Source organism: Lactuca saligna, chromosome 5, assembly GCF_052625555.1.
Source record: "Lactuca saligna cultivar CGN05327 chromosome 5, ASM5262555v1, whole genome shotgun sequence".
Lineage (NCBI taxonomy): Eukaryota > Viridiplantae > Streptophyta > Magnoliopsida > Asterales > Asteraceae > Lactuca > Lactuca saligna.
In genome coordinates, this window is record NC_136421.1 from 228,366,277 (window position 1) to 228,373,577 (window position 7,301).

General features: G+C 36.1%; 1 non-coding gene across 1 annotated transcript; it reads left to right on the top strand.

Annotated features, from left to right (window-relative positions):
- Nucleotides 1–5,338: 5,338 nt before the first annotated feature.
- Nucleotides 5,339–5,446, top strand: LOC144999426 (U6 spliceosomal RNA). The gene has a single exon (XR_013660895.1). It is a non-coding gene; the product is annotated as a U6 spliceosomal RNA (small nuclear RNA).
- Nucleotides 5,447–7,301: the final 1,855 nt, after the last annotated feature.

A 7,301-nucleotide genomic window follows, 5' to 3' on the forward strand; every position in this document is an offset into this window, starting at 1 on the left:
TTAAAATCCTGCGTCTGCCCCTGTATCGAAATTACATAATTCCCAAGGTCAAAAAATAAATAAGCAGATGCTTTGAGCAAACTAGCGGCGGTGGTGTTAATCTATCTCTCGGATGAAGTTTTTGTAGAAATATTACTGAGAAAAAGAATCAAAGGTCCAGTTATGGAGGCAATGGAGTTATTGGAGGAAGAAGAGTCATGGATGACGCCATATATCCTCTTCCTTAAAAAAGGGATATTACTGACGGATGAAAAAGAAGCTAGAAAAATACGGATCGATGCGCAAAACTACACCATGTATGAGGAAGGATACTCCATGCCATGGGTAAAGTTCATCACGAAAAAAGAAGTAGAGGTCGTTATCCAAGAGATACACTAGGGCCTCTGTGATGCGCATGCGGAATCAAGGGTGATTACCCAGAAGATCCTACAAAGAGGGTACTTCTGGCATTCCATGACCAGTAATACAAATACATTTAAACATCCCTACACCGCCAACCAATCTAATGATTATAATTAGCCCATGGCCTTTCTTCCAATGGAGAGTTGATATTATAGGGCCTTTCCCTAAAGCGTTGGGAAGATTGAAATTTCTAATGGTAGTTGTAGATTACTTTACCAAATAGGTCAAGGCAAAAGAAGTGGCAACAACTTCGAGAAATAAGATAGTAAAATTTGTTTGGAAGCAAATTATATGTCGTTTTGGTCTCTCACACACCATTATCAGTGATAATGGAAAGCAGTTTGTTGCAAATCCATTCAAAAGATGGTGTATAGAAAAAGGAATCAAGTAGAATTTAACTTCAGTGGCACACCCCCAAGCGAACAGGAAAGTGGAGCTAACGAATCGAACTTTGGTAAAGGGGATCAAAAAGAGGCTAGGGAAGGCTAAAGGAAATTAGGTCAATGAATTGAAAAACGTGTTATGGGCATATAGAACAACAGTACGGACACCAACCAAAGAAACTCCGTCCAGTCTTATATATGGAACGGAAGCAGTTATCCCAATCGAGGTAACTGTAAGGAGCATGCGACCTAGGAATCCCCAGGAAAGTTTGAACAATGCAAGTTTGCGAACAAACTTATAATTGTTAGAGGAAAAAAAAGAAGTGGCAGCCATACAATAGGCGACTTACAAAGCAATGATAGAAAGGTACTATAATGCAAGAGTCAAGAGGACATCGTGTAAAGTAAGAGACCTGATTTTGCGAAAGAATGAAGCTAGCTGACAAGAACACATCAGTAAGTTAAGACCAAAATAGGAAGGGCCATACCGAGTAATCGAAGATAAAAGGAATGGATTGTATGTTTTGGAAAACATGGAGGGTATTCTTCTACCAAGAACATGGAGTATGTGAAACCTATGCAAGTTCCACTTCTAAAAACGGCATTGTAGAAGAAAGTTAAAAGTTGATCAGCAGTCATGGTCAAATAGCGTTAGAGAATAGTCATTCTTTCTATATGTAACACGATTATTTCCTTCAATACAATCTTCTGGCTCCACGATCATTCTAGTTTTTAAAGTTATTTGAACATTACCATAATCCTCCAAATTATGGCTCGATGTCAGTTTACTCGAACCATAAGTTAATACTTCATGGTTCGGTACTTATTTGAACATCACCATAATCCTCCATATTATGGCTCGATGTCAGTTTACTCGAACCATAAGTTAATACTTCATTATTCAGTACTTATTTGAAAATTGTCATAATCCTCCGAATGATGGCTCGATGACAGTTTACTAGAACCATAGGTTAATACTTCATGGTTTAGTACTTATTTGGAGATTATCATAATCCTCCATATTATGGATCGATGTTAGCTTGATCAAACCATAAGTTCATACTTCATGGTTCAATACTTATTTGAACATCGCCATAATCCTCCAAATTATAAGTCGATGTCAGTTTACTCGAACCATACATAAATACTTCATGGTTCAGTACTTATTTGAACATCACCATAACCTTCCAAACTATGGCTCGATGTCAGTTTTCTCGAACCATAAGTTAATACTTCATGGTTCAGTACTTATTTGAACATCGCTATAATCCTCCATATTATGGCTCGATGTTAGCTTGCTTGAACCATAAGTTCATACTTTATGGTTCAATACTTATTTGAACATCACCATAACCTTCCAAATTATGGATCGATGTCATTTTACTCAAACCATAAGTTCATTCTTCATGGTTCACTACTAGTCTAAACATTGCCATAATCCTCCAAATTATGGCTCGATGTTAGTTTGCTCGAATCTTAAGTTCAAACCTGGAAAATCAGGGCTAAGTATCATTGTTACTATGATATGCTACATAGATCTTTCAATCCATAAAATGCTACAAGTTTCTAAAAGAAAGAACTAAAGTTTACGAAGTAGGATATGCGAAAAAAGATGGTTACATAAATATTACAATTACAAAAGAGGTGAACAATAGTCATCATAATAAATAGAAAAAACATATGGGGTAACAGCCAAAAATTCTAAGAGATTACAAAAAAGAGGACCACAAAACATAAACCAAGAATTAGACAAATCAAGTCAATTCCCAAAACTTGAGTCATCATATTTGCTCAGCAGATCCAAAGAATTCAATTTCTCCTTCAAAGCTTGGATGACCAACTTATCTCCCTCCAATACACTGAACAATGAATACTTATGAGTAATCAAGTCATAGAAATGATCTACTATGCGGAGTTGAGTGTCAGGATAGGAGTGAAGGACATTCTTCAAATCTAAAGCTTCATAAAAAATTTCTTTCATTTCATAACAAGCTTGATGAAGACCAAGCTGAATAGTTGTGGTTTGGAAATCAACGTTGACATCTCCAAAATCAACAAAGTTTAGAATATACAGAACAAAAGAAGGAATACCCTCCTCCATAGCCCACTAAAGGTTTAGAACATGTTGTTCCATCTCCTCCTAACGATGCAGTGCATCTTGATTTGCCAAGGATTGAGATTCACCAAGAGCAGTAATTTAAGCATCGCTCTCAAATACCAGAGCCTTGGTAGTAGCAAGTTCTTCCTGAAAAAACTTAATACCTACATCCTTAAATGAACAATAATTTTAAGTTAGGACACTTTCTCAGTATATTGTGACTCCAGAGATTGGAATTGTTGGATATCTCCTCTCACTCCATGATTGTTGTTGTACGATGACCAATCACCTTGTTAGATTTGAGTTGAAGGTCTTGATTCAATTTCTTTAACTCATCTTGATAATGCAAGCTCTTGCTCAAGTCACACACTAGAAGTTGCTTTCTCTTAGATAACCCTGATACTTTCTCACGAAGCTCTTTAGCTTCCTCCTCTGTTCGATCATGAATTTCACAAATTTGCTTTAATGACTGCAAACCTTCTTCAAATGTGAGTTGATGATTTGAGATAAGCTCAGTACATGCTTTAGTGCGGGTTGAGACCTCGTTAAACATTCCATCAAGTAAGATTGATCCTTATTATGGGCTTATTCATCAGAATCATTAGCTAATTCAGGACTCCTAGGTACAGTGGTTGTAGCAAACAAACATTGAAATTGTGGGAGCAAAGCAACAAGCGTAACAAGCATAGGCATTACATCCTCTTTCCCAAAAGAAGGAATAACTAGAAAAAAAAACACCTTTATTCATGAACATTGTACACATATGTAAGTATACACCAACAAATAAGCATAAAACAAATAAGTAAAGATTATACCATTCACACTCGATATCTTAGTAGGAGCATCGAGTGAAGAACCAGAAGGAGCAGCATCAACATCAATTACAAAGGTATCCATAGTTGAACAATCAAGAATGTTCGATTCTAGAGGTAGTGGATTCACTACGGCTGTTGTAGATTCTGTGCTAGTTGATCGGAATTGACTAAACCCAACTCCAAATAGCTTCTATTGAAAGACGGCAGTAGCAGATAAAGTTGACAAAGTTAGACCTTCCACACAGAGGGTGCAACATATTGGGCAAGATACGAACTTCAGTGAGAGCAAGTGATGTTTGAATTAGATATGAAGAAAAAATAGGAAATTCATGGGGGGAACTTCAACATCGGATGAGACAAGGTTCTCTTCAACATGTTCAAGGTCGGTATTAGTCATCAAAGGGAAGTCGTGGAGAACAGCTGTTGTTGACATCTCCACAAGGGCATCGGGATCAATAGGCTCAGAAGGGGGTCAGAAGTCCAACCTCACAAATATCTTCTGTTTAATTTTAGTATTACGAATGGATATCTTTCTCTTGGGTGGAGGAGAATCTATTATTAGATTAGGGAGACTCATTACACCCTCCAAAGAAACAATCTTGTATGATCCAATTTTCCTTTTGGAGCTCAAATTCTTCAGATTGGCCCTAGTTGAAGATGATGGGGGTTTTCCACCACCCATTTCTACCTTGACAATCTTCTTGGTAAGGGAAAGCAACAAGGATGTGGTCGTTTCAGCACTTCGAGGATTTGTAGTAGAGTCCATACTAGATTAAGACGGAGAAGGAGAACCATGAATAATGATATCTTTGATAAACAATGAGGAGCCCACTGATCATTTTTTATGTAGTCACTCTAACATGGTCACTTCTTGACTACTAGGGTCTTAATCGGTTTCCTACCAAATTTTGTTCCAGTGAGAACTTAGGCCAGCCATGCCAGAAGTCACTTCGACAGGATCTACCCATTTAATATAATTTTCCGCTAAGTGTTCTATAATCTCGTGTTCTTCAGCATACATGTTGAAGGAAGCGTCGGGAACCCTGTCGGTTGTAACACCATATTACTTGGGGCCTAAAAAATCAGAAGCGGAAACAAAGTAGAATTCTTCTTCTAGTACTTTATAAACGTAGGAGACCATCATAGAGTTCTTCCAATCCATGACGAAGGGAAAAAGACACCCAATCACTGTTCGACATAGTAACATAAAAATGGAGAAACATAGTGATGGAAGGAAGAATATCCAAAGCATAACATAGAAGAGATTAGCAAAGGGATAATGACTTGGGAGGGTAATAAGGTTTCCAACTTGTCCGTATTAGATCACTAAGGTTTTTTTTGTGCGTATTAGACCAATATGGTTGTTATTACCGTTTAGAAATAGTCCTTTTACCGGTTTTAACGGGTAAAAAGGACTATTTCTAAATGGTAATAACAACCATATTGGTCTAATACGCAAAAAAACCTTAATGACCTAATACGGACAAACTGGAAACCTTATTACCCTCCTAAGTCATTAACCCTAATTTTAAAGACATTGAGAATATATGACCATCAACAGTAAACTACTTCGTTTAGCACTCGCATCGTCCCATATAACCTGCTACTCCTCTATATGGCGAAGCTCTTCATCTATAGTTGTCCCTTTGGGGACATCCGATAAAATTGGAACGATACAGAGAAGATTAGCATGGCCCCTGCGCAAGGATGACACACACAAATCAAGAAATGGTCCAAAAAAAATTTTAACACTAATTCCCTTTTCAAATGCTAATAGAGTTCAATTGCAATTCTTACGTTTCAGTAGTTCATCTACTGAAGTCATAATCAGACAACATGTGGATTCTATGGTCAGATTGATCTTCTTGTTGATATCTTCAACCATTTGTGGCAAGTAAAAGTGATCTTTCTTTCTATAAAGTCTCCTTTAAGTTTTTTACTTTTCCTGTCATTAATTTTCATGCTTTATAAACTTCCGTTTATGTGTTGTATATAGTCTGTATATGTTTGTTTATGTGTTGATTTTGATTAATTTTGCAACTTCACTTTCTGAGTTCATGTTGTGGTTTTGCTTTTTATAAAATAATTGATAATAGACATCATCTGCAGGTCCCTGTTGGTTTTACATTTCCATTCGTTATCAAATGTAGACATTGATGGGAGGTATCAAAGTGAGATTTTGTTTTTGTACATATGGATGTGTTCATGTAAACATTTAAATGACAAAAAAGAAGTTATTGATAAAAATGTTGCATATTTATGTAATGAAGATCATCAATCATATGAGTTTCTGGACTTAGAAGTTCTGGAAGGGTTGTGAGATAAGTTTAAATGGAAGCAACTATTTTCAGTCAAACAAATCAGTCACATTGATTAGTAAGCATGTTTTCTAAATAATTAGGGTTAATGACTTAGGAGGGTAATAAGGTTTCCAGTTTGTTCGTATTAGGTCACTAAGGTTATTTTTGTGCGTATTAGATCAATATGGTTGTTATTACCATTTAGAAATAGTCCTTTTTACCCATTAAAACCGGTAAAAGGACTATTTCTAAACGGTAATAACAACCATATTGGTCTAATACGCACAAAAAAAAACCTTAGTGACCTAATACGGACAAGCTGGAAACCTTATTACCCTCCCAAGTCATTATCCCATTAGCAAATCACCTTACGAAAGTTATTCGGAGTAATTTGGGCAATATGTAACTGATAATAACCCAAAACCACCTATAGAAAATCAAACGATGGAAGCTGTAACCCAAATTTAAAAACTACCCTATATACAACAACGAAACCCTATGGTGCATCGACAATAGTATTTCCAGGATTTGGTAGACAGGGATGGAATTGGGGATGGATATAGTGGGTGTTTGGGATAGCTTCTAAAAAAAACTTATTAGCTTTTTAAAAAGCTAATAAGCTAAAAAATTGTTTGTCTATTTAAAAAGAAAACAACTTTTTGGATGGGAAAAAGTAAAGCTTTCAAAAAGTTGGGAAATCCTAGCTTTTTAACTTTTTAACCATTTTACTCCTGAAAAAGCAGCTTTTCGCATCCAAACACATTTTAAAACCAGCTTTTCCTAAAAGCTATAAGCTAATAAGCACTTTTCTTAAAAATCACTTTTGACATAAAAAAAATTAAAAAAGCTAACCCAAACATACCCATAGTATTTCTTCATAATGTTCGCTAGGCTCCTTAGGGTAAGTTTAGATTTTACACTACGGATGTTGGAAATCTCTTTGCTAGGCATGAGGAATTGAATGATGAAGTGAAGGAAAGAATGGAGAGATAGTTTCAGATGGAAATTAGAGAAGAAAGCAAAAGTGTTAGAAGAATATTTATAAGCGATTAAGAGGAAACACAATGATGGAGAAGACAAAAGGGGCAGTTGCATACTACAAATCTCTTAAATAGAAAGGATATGAAGAGATGGTTTTAGGCAATGATGGTCCCTAGAGGCCGCCAAACCGTCGCATCATAATTTTATTCAGATGTGTCATGCTTATCCAATTATAAAGATTACATTATAGATTTTTTTCTTTTTGAATTATTTCTCATAACAACGAGTAATAATCCAAACTGGGGGACTTAATAGGCTATAG